At 32.5% G+C, this 15,073-nt stretch overlaps 1 pseudogene; it reads left to right on the top strand.

Moving 5' to 3' along the window:
- The first annotated feature begins 7,304 nt into the window (after positions 1–7,304).
- On the top strand, positions 7,305–10,705 carry LOC130980782 (thermospermine synthase ACAULIS5-like; annotated as a pseudogene).
- Positions 10,706–15,073: the final 4,368 nt, after the last annotated feature.

Here is a 15,073-nt window from a genome sequence, read left to right as displayed (position 1 = left end):
TTGCTTTCTCAATCGATTTGTTTGAAGTAATGATTACCTAAAACCCTACCAGCTTTGCTTTCTTCTCCTTACTCTGCCCTACGAAGCTCTGTTCAGGAACCCTATTTTCCTGGGACTTTGGTTCGTCGCCGCTCTGTTCAGGAACCCTATTTTCCTGGGACTTTGGTTCGTCGCCGTTCATCCACCTTAACTATCTTCCAGTGGACGCGCAAATGGAAGACCTTCCATCCATCAATCAGGTGCATTCAAGCGTTTTTTCATCGTCGTCCTTTTTATTTCGCTTGATTGTGTGATTTTTTCTGATCAATCTTGGTTACTGTTGCAGGGTTAACCCAGATTCAACTGTCTAGGGTTTGAGAAATTTCAAATTGTGCAAAACGTGGTCAATTTTTGTTATCTATTCCATGGTTATCCGAAATTCTATTGTCTAGGGTTTCTGAAATTTATAATTGTGCAAATTCAAAATCATGTTTGGTATCTGTTCGATGGTTAGGCGAGCTTTTATTGTGTATGATTTTCTGAGATTTCTTTGATTGCAAATTTGGTTCCTTTTTTGTTATCTGTTTCAGTGTAATTCCAGATATTATTGAGTATGGTATATGAATGTTTTTCATGTTCTTTATTTTTCATCTTCTTTATTTCCTTCTTTAGAACATCATGTGCACATCAATTCTGCTATTCGTAATCCCTCTGTATGTTCTATTGGTAGTGACGTGATTGCAAGAATTGATGTATAAGTTGCTGGTTGTACCTTTATATTTTTTTTTTTAGTTTATTTATATACTTTTTTTTCCAATTCATTTGCTCTTTCCCATGTAACCCTAACTAAAACATTTACCAACTCTAGATGTCATCAGTACAATGATTGTTTTGGGGTAGTTGATCACTGCCTTCCCTATAGTGAAATGAGATATAGGTTCAGTGCCACAGGTATGGTGTGATTTTGTTCCTATTTCTTGATTTCTTGGTATTTTCAGTTGTTCTTGCTGTTTTTGTCTTTGTTCATGTTTTTCGGTTCTCATTAGTTGTGTCTGTGGTATTGAATGGAGATGGATATGAAGTCATATTTTGTTTTCCTTGCATTTCCATATTCAATTTGAATTCAAAAAGGTGAGCCTCTCTCATGCAAGTAGAACTAATTGTGATGCATTTGTGTGCTTTATTTAATTATCTGCAAAGTGGGCTCATTAGATTTCGTTCCTCTTTCTTGATTTCTTGGAATTTTCAGTTGTTCTTGCCTTTTCTGTCTTTGTTCATGTTCTGTTGTTCTCATTTTATATTTGATTTCAAATTCTATGGAGGACTCTCATAATTATATTGATAGTAGATTCATTGAATGCAACATTAAAATTCCATCAATCTATTTTTGTTTTTTTTATTTTCTGTATATTCAACAAATCCATGAAGTTTACATCAGCTGAATTGGTGGTTGCATGTGGGTTCTGTGAATCATGATGAGGGAATGGGTTTCTTACGTAATATTTTCTATTGGTTGTCGTGTCATTCACATGAGTTGACGTATAGCTGGCTGGTAGTTCCTTTATACCATCTATCAAACAATAGATAGCCGTGGTTTCATCTTCGAGTTGACCTTCTCTCCGCATTTCACGCCGGTATCCGTCCCAGGTGGCGCCTCTCGTCCACGGTGGCCTCCCTTCCACGGTGGCTTCGGATCTTCAGGGAGTGCATGTGCTCTTCTGTCAACTTGCTGTCATTCGTGCGTTTCGCCTCCTCGCTTACGCAAGGTACTTGCCCTTTTTTCCATTTTTTCACGCAAGCTGCGTTCTCAATTGATTTGTTTGAAGAAGTAATGATTACCTCAAACCCTAGGAGCTTTGCTTTCTTCTCCTTACTCTGCCCTACGAAGCTCTGTTCAGGAACCCTATTTTCCTGAGACTTTGGTTCGTCGCCGTTCATCCAGCTTAACCATCTTCCAGTGGACGCACAAATGGAAGATCTTCCATCCATCAATCAGGTGCATTCAAACGTTTTTTCATCTTCATCCTTTTTCGTTCGCTTGATTGTGTACTTTTTTCTGATCAATCTTGGTTTCTGTTGCAGGGTTAACCCAGATTCAACTGTCTAGGGTTTGAGAAATTTCAGATTGTGCAAAATGTGGTCAATTTTTGTTTCCTGTTCCATGGTTATCCGAAATTCTATTGTCTAGGGTTTCTGAAATTTATAATTGTGCAAATTCAAAATCATGTTTGGTATCTGTTCGATGGTTAGGCGAGATTTTATTGTGTATGATTTTCCGAGATTTCTTTGATTGCAAATTTGGTTCCTTTTTTGTTATCTGTTTCAATGTAATTCCAGATATTATTGTGTAGGGTTTCTGAAAATTGTAATTTGGAAGTTGTGTATGTGACTTGGTTTGTGTGTGGGTTCACATGTTTTTGGTTAGATTTCTTTTCCACTTGTTGTTAAGGTTGAGTATGGTCTATGAATATTTTTCATCTTCTTTATTTCCTTCTTTAGAATATCATGTGATTATCAATTCTGCTATTCGTAATCCCTCTGTATGTTCTATTGGTAGTGACTTTATTGCAAGAATTGATGTATAGGTTGCTGGTTGTACCTAACTAAAACATTTACCAACTCTAAATGTCATCGGTACAATGATTGTTTGGAGTAGTTGATCACTGCCTTCCCTATGGTGAAATGAGATATAGGTTCACTGCGACAGGTATGGTGTTTTTTCGTTCCTATTTCTTGATTTCTTGGAATTTTCAGTTGTTCTTGCTGTTTTTGTCTTTGTTCATGTTTTTCGGTTCTCATTAGTTGTCTCTATGGTATCTATCAAACAATAGATAGCCGTGGTTTCATCTCCGACATGGCCACCTCTCCGCGTTTCACGCCTGTTCCAGTCCCAGGTGGCGCCTCTCCTCCACGGTGGCCTCTCCTCCAGCGTGGCTTCTCGTCTTCAGGGGGTGCGTGTGCTCCTGTCATTCCGCCATCAGCTATCGCTTTTACAAATTCGCTCACGCAACCTCCCTTCTTCACCGATTTGATTGAACAGGTAATCATTACTTGGAACCCTAGGAGCTTGCCTTCTTCTCCTAATTTTCTTTCCTCTGCCCTACGAAATGCTGTGCACGAGCTCTGTTTTTTGGGAGTTTGCTTCCCTGCCGTTCATCTAGGTTAGATATTTCTCCATGGAGTCTCAAATTCAAGATCTCCAATCAATCAATTAGGTACACTCTTCTGGTTCCTTTAGTTCCAAACCTGTTTTGCTCTTCATCCTTTTTCTTTTCCTTCACTATGTTTCTTTGTGATCGAATTTGGTATGTTTTATATGTTATTTCAGATTTCAATGTCTAGGGTTTGTGAATCTGCTATTTTGCAAATTGTCTATCTGTTTTAGTGGTTTTCTGGTTCATGTTCTTCACTTCATTCTTTGGAATTTGTTGCGAATTTGATTATGGTTTCTGATTAGGGCTCATCTTCTTCATTTCATTCTTTGAAATTTGATGTTAATTTGATTATGGTTTCTCCTTTTGCTAGCTGTTGAATTGTTTGTTCATGTGGTTTGTGCATTTTATAATTTTTTTGGATATTTTAATAATTATAAAGATGAAATTTCTACTTATGTTTTCTTTTATGGATGATGGATTTGGTTGTATGAATCATTGTCAAGTATGGGATTTGTACCTAATCTACTTCCTGAGTGGTGATGTGAAACATGTGATTAGCAGAGTTTCTTGAGCAATGTGAGTTTATAGACACAGCCTATGCTATTCAAGTTTTGCATTTCCATTTCCATTTTTATTCACATTGGAATTTGTGCTTGGCTAATAATTTCTTTTTGAATGACAGGACCCAACCTAGAGAGTTCTCTAAATAGCTATGTTGTAGCAGGTTAGAATGATAAGGAATGTTGAAACAATTTAAACCCCCAACACTAAACCTTTTTAATTAGGTGTTATATTGTTTAATTTCATTTTTATATTGTTTAAATAAAAATTATTTCGATAAAAATATATTCTTTTTCTGCAGACATATTTATGTTCTGCCATACATTCTTCATTGAAATGTATGAATCATTATCAAGGTATAGGGTTTCTACCTAATATATTTCATGAGTTGTGATGTGATTGATAGAATTTGATTGATGTGTGCTAGAATTTTATTCATATTCAGTTGCTATTTTGAAGCTATGCTTACCTAATACATTTACCAACTCTCATTGCTATGAGTAGGATGAGTAATTGGGGTAGTTAATGCCTGTCATCCCTATGATCTAATGATATGTAGGTGCACTGTACATGGTATTGTGTGCTATCTTCGTTTTGGGCCCTATTTCATGAATTCTTCAAACTTTGAATGTTTTTTTTTTCGTTTTTTTTTGGGTTAGATTTTCCTGATGTGATTAGTTCTGCCTAGGCCATGGAATAGAGATGCATATGGACTAAGAGTTTCTTTTTCCCTCAGTTTCCATGTTCAATTTGAATTCAAAAAGGTGACTATTGTGCCATGAGTTTTTCTATAAAAGGATGGTTAGGGAACCACACTCAATGCAAGCATTTTTCTGTCTTTTATTTTCTCCAAAGCTGTATTTATTCCACATCTCTGTTTATAACTTACTTTATTTCATAAAGTCTGTAATGTTTTTTTTTTCTGCGATGCCTCCTCCATTTCCATTTGATATTATTTTCTGGGAGTCTCGAGCTTATGATTATCATAATTTCCTGGTCATTTGGATTTTTTCCAGATCTGAGATCTGAAAATTGCGAAAATAACGATTTGATCTGAATTTAAAGCTGTTGGATATTTAGGTTTACTTGGTCTGTGTCTTATTTCGTGATTTTTGCAAAGAGTTGGTATTTTTCTGTTTGTGAATCTTCTTGACTGTTGGGATTTGCTTCCATCTATGCTTTGCTATGGTTTTGAAAAAATCCCAAAAAAATGTTACAAAATTTTCTAGTGGAGCTTGAGCTCAGATTTGGTCAAAATTTGCAACGATTTCACTTCATTTTTCTTCAATTTGAGCTAGATGGCTTCGATTTCTTTTTTTTATAAGAAATAAAAGAAATTTTGTTTGGGTTTTGGGATTTCTTTAAAGTTTGTGTTTTTGGGGTTTTGTTAACTTATGAGGGGGTGTATGTCTGACTTTCGTGGCATATGATATTATTAGGTGGAGGCGGTGTCAACAAATCAGGTGGCTGAGCAAGACATGCATGTGTACCATCTTCCTTCCAAGATCATTTGTCGGGTCATCAACGTGCAGCTCAAGGTAGTGTTCCTTGATCCATGTTATATGCTATGCTAATTTTTTGGTCATTGGAAAGAAAAATAAATAAAAAAGAATTCATGTGCTTTTTGAAGCTTACGAGGAATGTCATGTTATGTTTCAGGCAGATCCCGACACGGATGAGGTGTTTGCCCAGATTACCTTGCTTTCGGAGCAAAGTGTATATTTTCTCAACTTTGTTGTTTAGTTTTGGAAAATTATGGAATATGGTTCTTTTGTTTTTCTTGTTTTGGTTTTGGTTTTGAATGTTGTGTTGTGATGGCAGCAGGATGAGAACGTGGTCGAGAAAGAGCCTCCACTGCCACCACGGTGATGCCCTTTCCTGCACTCTGTGTCTGCAACTAGATAAATGGAGTCTCAGGTAAATTAATTACGGATCTTATTTCTTTTTTCATTTGGTTATTTTTTACTGGCTGATTTTTTGTTATGACTATTTGTTGTTGGCTCTGATGAGTTTTTAGTCTGATTTTTTTGTACTTGCTGATGTTTGTTTATTTGTTCTTGCTATTTTTTAACATGGAGGGTCCGCTTCCACTGCTATAGGAGATATTGTTATGTTTATGTTTGCCTTTTCTTTATTAGCTTTTCCTGGTAGAAACCCTAGCTCATTTAAATTTCTGTTCTGTTTTGTTGTTTTAATGGAACAATGGAAGTGTTTCTTCATAAAATTCCCTCAATACCCAATTAAAGGTCCTGTTGAGAGGCAAGCTAAAAAAAATATTGATTTTAATTTTAGATAGTGTTAGTTTGAATCACACTTGTTTCTATTAAAGGATGATCAATGTTCCTGTGAATCACATTCTTCTTTCTATTATTTTCCCACCCGATCTATAATATTCCTTTTTTGTTTGGAGGGAGGAGGATCCAACGTGGAAGTGACATGGGAGAAATTTTTATACTCTTTCTTTTGCTTTTTTCTTTTAATTTTTTCTAATCCAAATATGTATACCAAGAGCCATTTTACTGCGTAACATACTTAATCACCGTATTAATCCAAATATTCTGGTTTTTTTAGGAATATTTCTCCATTTAGGCTAAATATATATTTGTTCACTGTGATTTTGATCTTGGTTTTCCTTCTATTTCGATTTCCTTGCGATCCTATCCTAATTTGTCTTTAAATTATGATTTTTCGCCCCTTTTGACATTTGTTTTGTTCTTTTGAGCATAAGTGGTGGTGCTGAAGATGATAATAGAGAACAGTGGGTTGAAGTCATTTTCTGGGAGTCTTGAGCTTATGATTATCATAATTTCCTGGTCATGAATTTTTCCAGATTTAAGATCTAAAAATTGCTAAAATAACGATCTGATCTGAATTTTAAGCTATTGGAAATTTAGGTTTAGTTGGTATATGTGCTATTTCGTGATTTTTGCAAATAGTTGGTATTTTTCTGTTTGTGTATCTTCTCAGCTCTTGGGATTTACTTTATAATTAAATCAGATATTGAGAAAGATTATTACTATATATATTTTGGTTCTGTTATGTAATACCATTTCTTATGTTTATTTCTGTGTCAAGTTGAAAAGAAAATTATCGATGAGAAAATAAAGTGATTAATTGATTTTGAATTAGTGTGGGTTGGTCTCAAATTTATCTTTTTTTGGGTGTAGTTTTTACTTTGTTTTTCAGCTCTCTTGGAGTTTCAGCTGAACTCTTCTACATGATTGATAAAAGTTTGGAGGTATTATTTTATTTTTATCTGGGTCAATCTTGATAAATTTGGTAGTTAAGGGGGTGTTTTCATTTACTATGGTATGTGATTGACTGAGATTCGGGTTGGAACTATTCCAAAATCAAAAAGGCACTGTATTTGAATTTGGATAGCTTGATTTGTTGGTTTGTTGCCTTTTGGATTGATGCTTTTTTTCTTTTGATTATTAGTTAATTCTGTGTTTTGAGAATCAATTTTATGCTTATTAGTTTGTAGAAATTCATCATTAACATTAATTAAAGCTATGTTAGTATATTTTCTAAGTTCTTCTTATGATTTGATACATGATAAATAGATCACTCCCAATTTGGATTGCAGAATAGTTCAAGTACCTCTAGAGGATGGGAATGAACAAATGGCACATCGAAAGAAGATCTAGCTTTAAAACTGAGTATCCCTTGGCAAGAGAGTCTTCAAATGTATCTGAAACTGGCTCACTCTCCTTTGTTGTGCTTAGTGCTTCTGGTGATCTGACTAAGAAGAAAACATTTTCGGCACTTTTCTACTTGTATCGGCAGGTTGGTGCCTTCCATTTATAGAGCAATATATCAGAATTTTTGGATCATGTCTAATTGGCATGTTACATAGAATTGAGGTGAAACTAAAAAAGAAAATTGATGAAGAAGATCACCATACTATTTATTCGTAATTTGTTCTTTTTGTAGATGGAATATTTTCTAATAGTTTTTTACCTTTTATTGAAGGATTTGTTTCTTATACTTAGTGAATTTATTTTCAGGGATTCCTACCACCAAAAGAAGTTCATATTTTTTGGTTATGCAGGGACAAAAATCTTTAATGATGAACTGAGAGATCGATTGCGAGGGTGAGGCTTTCTGTAGAAAGAAAAGTGCATATTCTTTTTTCCAAATATTTATAAAATACCGAAAGGGAAAATATGGGAATCAGTGACAAGTTTCTCTTATATTCTAGAATTGAGAATATATAAATGCAGTGAGATGAGTTTATGGTTGCAATTGTTTCCCTTGAATTAGCCAAAAGAATCTTTACTATACACTCTTTTCTATGATAAGCATTTCATGAATTCTTGTTTGCGGGTTATTTCATGAAGTCATTCTATCTCATTTTTTCTCTTCCATTTAGATCAAATTCGTAAGTGAATTTTCTAGAGAAAACATTCTGCTTTATTTGCAAATTGGCTTCTTAAAACTTAGCTTATTACTCTAAAGATTTTGTGTCTACTGTAGAATAATAATATTTGTTTTTTAGTATCTATTAATTGAAAAATGGAGTTTATATTTATATGAATTTTCTTAGGCTTCATATTTGATGGGCTGGTGTGGGTTGAGTAAGATGTATGCAATTCACTTGAGTTCTGGTGGACTTCAACTCATTCCAAGTATTGATTCATAATATTGAATAAGATGTATAGCTTATAATCAATTTTATGTTTTTTTAAATAGATAGTCACATGGGCTGGTAACATGAGGTCTATATATTCTCTCCCATTCTCCATTCTCTTGACTCCACTTCTCCACTCTAACTCTCTTTAAATTGTCAAAGCTTTGGAAGATATGGGTTAGATAGTTCTCTCGAATGAGCAGAGCCATTCTCTGAATGGTTATAGGAAGAGCTGTTGGTATGAAGAAGAGATTGAAGACAACTTAAGATGGTGTTTTGCTCTTAATAGGTACATCTTTTTAATTACTCTTCTTCCAAATTCTTAATTAGGCAACCAAAATTATCATGTATGCTGTTTAGAGAAACCACATTACAATTTAGTTTCCTTAACTGCTCAGAATCAAATAAAATTTTGCTTCCCACTGTTTTTCTCATTATTACCTTGATACCTTTTATCTCTGGGTAAAAAGAAGCAAGAATATCACCAACAATTTGGTGATTGCAACTACTTCTCATGTTAGAAAAAAATAGAAGTGATCCTACAAAGTCATAAGCTCTTTTTCAGCTGTCTCCATAATAGGGAAATGAGAGAATGCATAATGAAAACAAAGACAAGGCTTTTCTATTGCAAACTTTAGCACTATATCAAATATCTTATTAATTTGTTTCAAAGACACTATTATAAGATTACTTTCTTTTTCTATCTTTGTGTGTAGTATATTGCATACAGGAGCTAGCCAATAGTAAGATATTACACTGTTGGACACAAAGACCTTTGGAAAGTTGAGCCTCTTGGATCATTATATAAAAGAATTAGATAAACCTTTATGAAGAGGAAACTAAATTTATGTGGTTGTTGCAGGCATTGGTAATTGATGGGAAGGATCAGAGTGCTGAAACAGATGAATTTATCTACCATGATTGTGTTGTTCATCCACCAGTCCTTCACCATCCTAAGTAACTCCCTCCTCTATATTCTTTAGGAATCTAATTTCATCCCCAATCCCATGTGATTTACATTGAACTTTTGTTCATTCAGCCCAAAGAATGTTTTTATTATGGGGGGAGGAGAAGGATCCACTACAAAGGAACTGCTGAGGCATAACACCATTGACCAAGTTATAATCTGTGACATTGATGAGGTAAATTAAATTAAAACCTCCTAAGTACTAAGTTAACAGATAATTATTATACATGATGATGGAGCCAAATTATTAACTAATTCTGTTTTCATTGATGCTTGGTTTTATCACATCAGGAGGTGGTGGACTTTTGCAAATCATACTTAGTAGCTAATGGAAAACATTCTATGATCTAAGACTTGAGGTCATCATCAATGATGCCAGGTCTGATAATAATCAAATAATAAACTCTTGTGCTTCTTGGATGATTGATCATCAGCATAATGGCCTATTGACCTTGGTCATATATAACAAGTTTCTATTAGCTAGGAATGAATAAATTCTAACAGAATGTGTCATGGTGAATTAAAGGGCTGAGCTAGAAGCTGGAGAAGAGAGGTATGATGTGATAGTTGGAAACTATGGAGGCCCTTATTATAAACTTTACACAAAATCCTTCTCTGAGTTCACTGTCAAACCAAGACTGAAGGAGGGTGGCATATTTGTGACATAGGTACTATAAGATGAATGTCCATAACATGAATCAAACATTTATTAGAGGAAGCAAAATTAAAGTGACATTTATATATTGTTCAGGCAGGACCTGCTAGAATATTCAGCCACACTGAGGTCTTTTCATTTATCTACAACACATTGAGACAGGTTTTTAAGTGTAAGTAATCTTTTACTCTTCTTTATGTAATGCTATTTTGATTTAATAGTTCCCAAATTAAAAAGTTGACCACTTTTGCAGATGTTCCATCCTATGCTGATATCTGGGGATGGGTCATGGTAAAGCTTATTACTTTATCATAATTTTCAAGAAATTGTTTTGTATGTTATCTCACAATAGGAAATGGACCTCATCATATCTTAATCATTCTTTTGCTCTTGGAATATAACAGGCTTCAGATTTTTCATTAGAGCTGAATGCAGAAGAGATATACCTGAGAATGAGACAAAGGATTAAGGGGGAAAATAGATATTTGAATGGCAAAACATTCTCATCAGCCTCAACATTGGGCAAAGTTGTTCGCAATTCGTAAGTGAAATCAAATTATAAGTTTGTAACTTTTGTCTCTCTCAAATATCTATTCTTGACAAGCATAGCCACTATTAACAGGTTGGACAATGAACTCATGTATACACAGAGGAAGCTGCAAAGTTCATACATGGCCATGGCAAGCACGCTTAATTAACCAAGCTTGACAACAAGTATCACAACATATAAAGAAAACAAGTGAAATCCCATGTTATGTTTTTGTTTGATTTTTTTTCATGTGTTCCCTTACCTAGCTTTGTTCTTTTCTTTTATTTTTCATTAAAGATGTTCTCTGAAACACTTAATGAAGATTTTCATGATTAAAGATTATTAATGAATTAAAGCTGAATATGTTTGCAATATTACTTAGATTTTTTTATGACATTTATGTTTTGTTGGAACACTTATCCATTACAAACGAATCTAAGGCTAAATGAGTTTGATTTTTTTTTAGATTGGATCCTTTTTGTTAAGCGCAAGAAGAGAAAATAGATTGTATTTGGTTATTTCTGAAGCAAGATTCTGTAATGCTTTAGGTTTTACGTTAGTTAGATAAAGAGAGTAACTTAAAATATAGATTAGTTTGTTTAGTCATTTTCTCATTTTACATTGTTATCATTAGTTAGTTTATGATAATGACTTAATTAATGTAATTTAGTATTATACTAATATTTTTTAGGATTCTTTTGAAACCAATGAGATTAATATAGTATTTTTGTCTTTAAACTTATTTAATTACTACTTTTAGCTTATTCAATGAAAAATTCAGAATCAATTCAAGAATAAGGAAGTTTATTAGAGTGCACAAAATGAGTTAAATAAACACTATTATGAGAAAATTATCTTTTTTATAGGGTTAAAATTTTTTTTCTTAATATCTTGGTGTAATTTTTTTTTTTCATATTGATCTGATCTTGTGAATTGTAAGTGTTCTTCTATTGATACTTTAAAATTTTTACATCATACTTTGCCTCACTTTTATTTATTTATTTATTTTTATTCTTCCCTCTTACTTTTGCAATTCTCTTAAATTTTATTTTTTATTTCTACCAAATTCTGTTTGGTATAAGTTTTTACTACTATTAGCAGCATTTGAATTCTCAAAGCAATTTTTGGTTCACCATAAGTTTTAGAAAAAAGTAAAATGTGACTATTTTGGGTATATTTACTCTGCCAATGATTAAAAAAAGACTTTCAAGGACCATGAGGTTGCTATCAAAAGCAAAGGTCTTAGTTTTTTTTATTATTATTATTATGATTATAAAAGCTTTGGTTTTGATTGGTTCTTAAACTTCATGTTTTTAGAGTTTTGGCAGAGATCTCAGTTTTTATTTACATATAATTTTTTTCTTTATCATATTGAATTCTCAAAAACTAATGTTGTACTAGAATTTGTTGTAAATACTCTTTAACTTTGGTTTCAGTAATTTCTTTCTGTTATATTAATTTATTTATTTGATAATGTATTGGATAAATCTTGCTCTCCATATATAATTTTTTTAAAAAAATTTGGATTATGGTATCATAAACATTTTTGGTATTTATCTTTATCTGAATTTTTTGCACGAAAAGAAATTGACAATTAAATTTAGTTTTTTTGCCTTTTTTATTTTTCTCATTCTATATAAAATTATGTGTCGTAAATTACTGTTATTTTAATTGTAATCTATTAGTATATGGTTACATTTATTTATCAATTATGATTTTTTAGGATTTTTTAGATGTGTATTGAATTACATAAAATTATAATTTTGTTGAAGTGCTAATTTATTATATACATAAAAAATATATTTTCTTGCAGAAAATATTTATTTTTTATGTTTGTATTTAGAAATTTATTTTCTAGGGTCATATTGAGTTTATTTGATTTTGTTTTCGTTTTGAACTGAAATAGAAATTTGAATAGAAGGTTTTTCATATTTAGAAAAAGCTACCTGAAATGTGAAAAATCATAATGGAAGTTCATGATTGTATTTTGTAGAATATCCTGAGCATGATGTTCATGTGGTTTTTTTTAAAACACGGATAGATTTGGGTTGGAATTTTGTTCTGTTTGTGATTTTTTTTTAGATTTTTGTTTGTATTATTACCTTTTGTTTTATTGATTTTTAGCTATAAATAGTTTTGGCTTGAAATTTTGTTCTACTTGTGAAAAGATTAATTGGAACCTTTTGTTTCGATTATTTTTTGTGGCCTTTGATTGCTAAAGAATGAACACTGTGTTATGAGAATCAAATCAAATACTATGATGATAAGTTAAATTTTTTCTATTGAGATGATTGTTTTATATAAATTATGTTAAATTTGTTCTCTTTTATGTGGTTTATAATATTTATTTTTTGATGATAAGTGAAAGTACATATTTACTTCTAATCCTTTCTTACGTGCTGCTTAAAAAAGTTTGGTTTCATTGAGACATTTGTTTTGCTGGGTTTCTTTTCTATTTAATGTTATTTTGTTTTGTTTTTCGTCTTGGTTATTTCTTTATTTATTTTTTCCTGATTTTATGTGAATGATTTATTTTATCTAAAATGTTATTTATCGCAGGAGAGCTTTTAATTTCATTTTTTCCTGATACTATGCATCTTTATTATTATTTTTCATTGGTCTGCAACTATTATTTTGTGAACTTGTGGTTACTATTTCATCACTTGAAATTGTTTGATTATATTTTCAGGAGGCAGCTATAATTCGGTTAGACATGAGTGAATAAATGGAGTGACATACAATGAGCAAGTTGATAGGATCGCCAGCTTACAGATTCTCAGGTTTGTGAATGTTACTACGAACCTTAATTTACTAAATATTTTTACATGAATCTCCCATTTCTTTGTTTCCTGCATCTTCTCCAAGTAAACAAGCTACTGGTGTCCTCATTTTTATATTTATTGTTTTGGATCCGACAGGGTCGGAATTTCATTTAAAAATGTATTGGTGTTGATGACTTCAAATATAGGGTCTAGTGCCATTTCTAAGGGGTGTCATAGCTCCATACGTTTCTTGATTCAAGATGACAAGAAAGTATCATATAGTGGCTTGAAATCGATGCTAATGGAAGAATTGAGAAATTATTTTTGTCTGGAATTGCTCAACATGATAGATGAAGTGGTAGTGTTTCAGCTCCTTGAAAAGTCACATGTTGGTTCAGTTTTGGTTGAGTCTAAGTCCATCAATTAGTCTTACTTCAAATTCTAATTATTTTCAGTTTTCACTTATAACCACCCTAAGAATTTTAACTAAAACTAATATCTCTGCATTTTAGAAACTCGGTGATGAAAAAATCTAAAACTGTTAATAATTACAGGCCTTCTTTTAATTAAAAAAAATACTAACGTTTAAAAACTAAGAAAGAATAAACTGTCTTTCAGTATTTTAAAATCACAAATTAGTCATTTTGTACAAAATTCATGTATATAAAAGGGAGGACTAATATGTCAGCTTTTATTTGATATCTTTTGTATATTTATGATTATTTCTTTGTTATTTTTTGTGGGACTTACTCTTTTTTGTTTATTTCATGATTGAATGATTTATTTCTTTTCTTTTCTATTTCTATGGTGGTAAATATTGGGAATTGTTATTTAACATATAAGATCCATGTTGATTTTATAAGTATCATGAACATTTTTTTTCTGATTTTTTGGACCGAAAGGAATTTAGTCTGATTTAGGTTTTTGCTCTTTTTTTCCTTCTAATTAAAATTGTGTGTTTTAACTTACTAACCGGATTTTATTTGTATAATAAGCACCGTCGTGAATTTTATATATAAATATATATGTACACCGCTTGAATTTTACTTTGATGCTATTTAAAATTTTTTTTTAACTCACCCGTTCTTCCATTGTAAAGCAGCTTATGGCTTGGGAGAAGTTTTTTGAGAAAGTTAAGGTAGGTAAATACTACTACTTGCTTATCTGTAAACAATAGAATCCCCATTGATTCATCTCCGATGTGGAATCCTCCCTGCATTCCACGCTGGTTCAGATCCGAGGTGGAATTTTTTTCGGGTTATGAAATTTTCTTTTGACGGCACACTTGTTCAATGCTGATTCGGCCACGAAGGTGACAATTCTCTGGATTTCCTCCCACATGTGGCCCATTTTAGGGATTTGGTGTTAGCGATGATGATTTCTTCGAATCCTAGATACTTGGGTTTTATCAATTTTTGTTTTTAAGGCATATTTGTCACATGGGAACATAGTTTCGGTGGTAGGAGCACTGTTCTACTTTGAATGAAAAAGTTATTCATTATCAGTTGTTACTCCAGTACGCAGTACGAATTCAGATTGATAGGGTTTAATTAATCAGCTTCGTAGGTTTGCGACCCTTCTTTCTCCTAACATTGTCAGAAAAGTTGTTGTTGAAGTCAAAGGAAGTAGGTGAGTTACTTGATGCCCATTCTCCTCCTATCTCCCTTTTCCTTCCTTTCTTCCCCTTTCTTTAAATTTTTCTCAAAAACTCAGTCACCCCCTTCATCCAATTTCGCAACCATTGATGCAAACCTCACTGTCCCAACGCTTCATCTTCAACCTCTCGCTGAAGTTACTTTAAGAAAACACTAGATCTCAATTTCGAGCCAGTTCGT

This window comes from Arachis stenosperma, chromosome 5, assembly GCF_014773155.1.
Source record: "Arachis stenosperma cultivar V10309 chromosome 5, arast.V10309.gnm1.PFL2, whole genome shotgun sequence".
Taxonomy (NCBI): domain Eukaryota; kingdom Viridiplantae; phylum Streptophyta; class Magnoliopsida; order Fabales; family Fabaceae; genus Arachis; species Arachis stenosperma.
The sequence above is the reverse complement of the archived record's forward strand: the minus strand, read 5'-3'. Positions and strand labels throughout refer to the sequence as shown.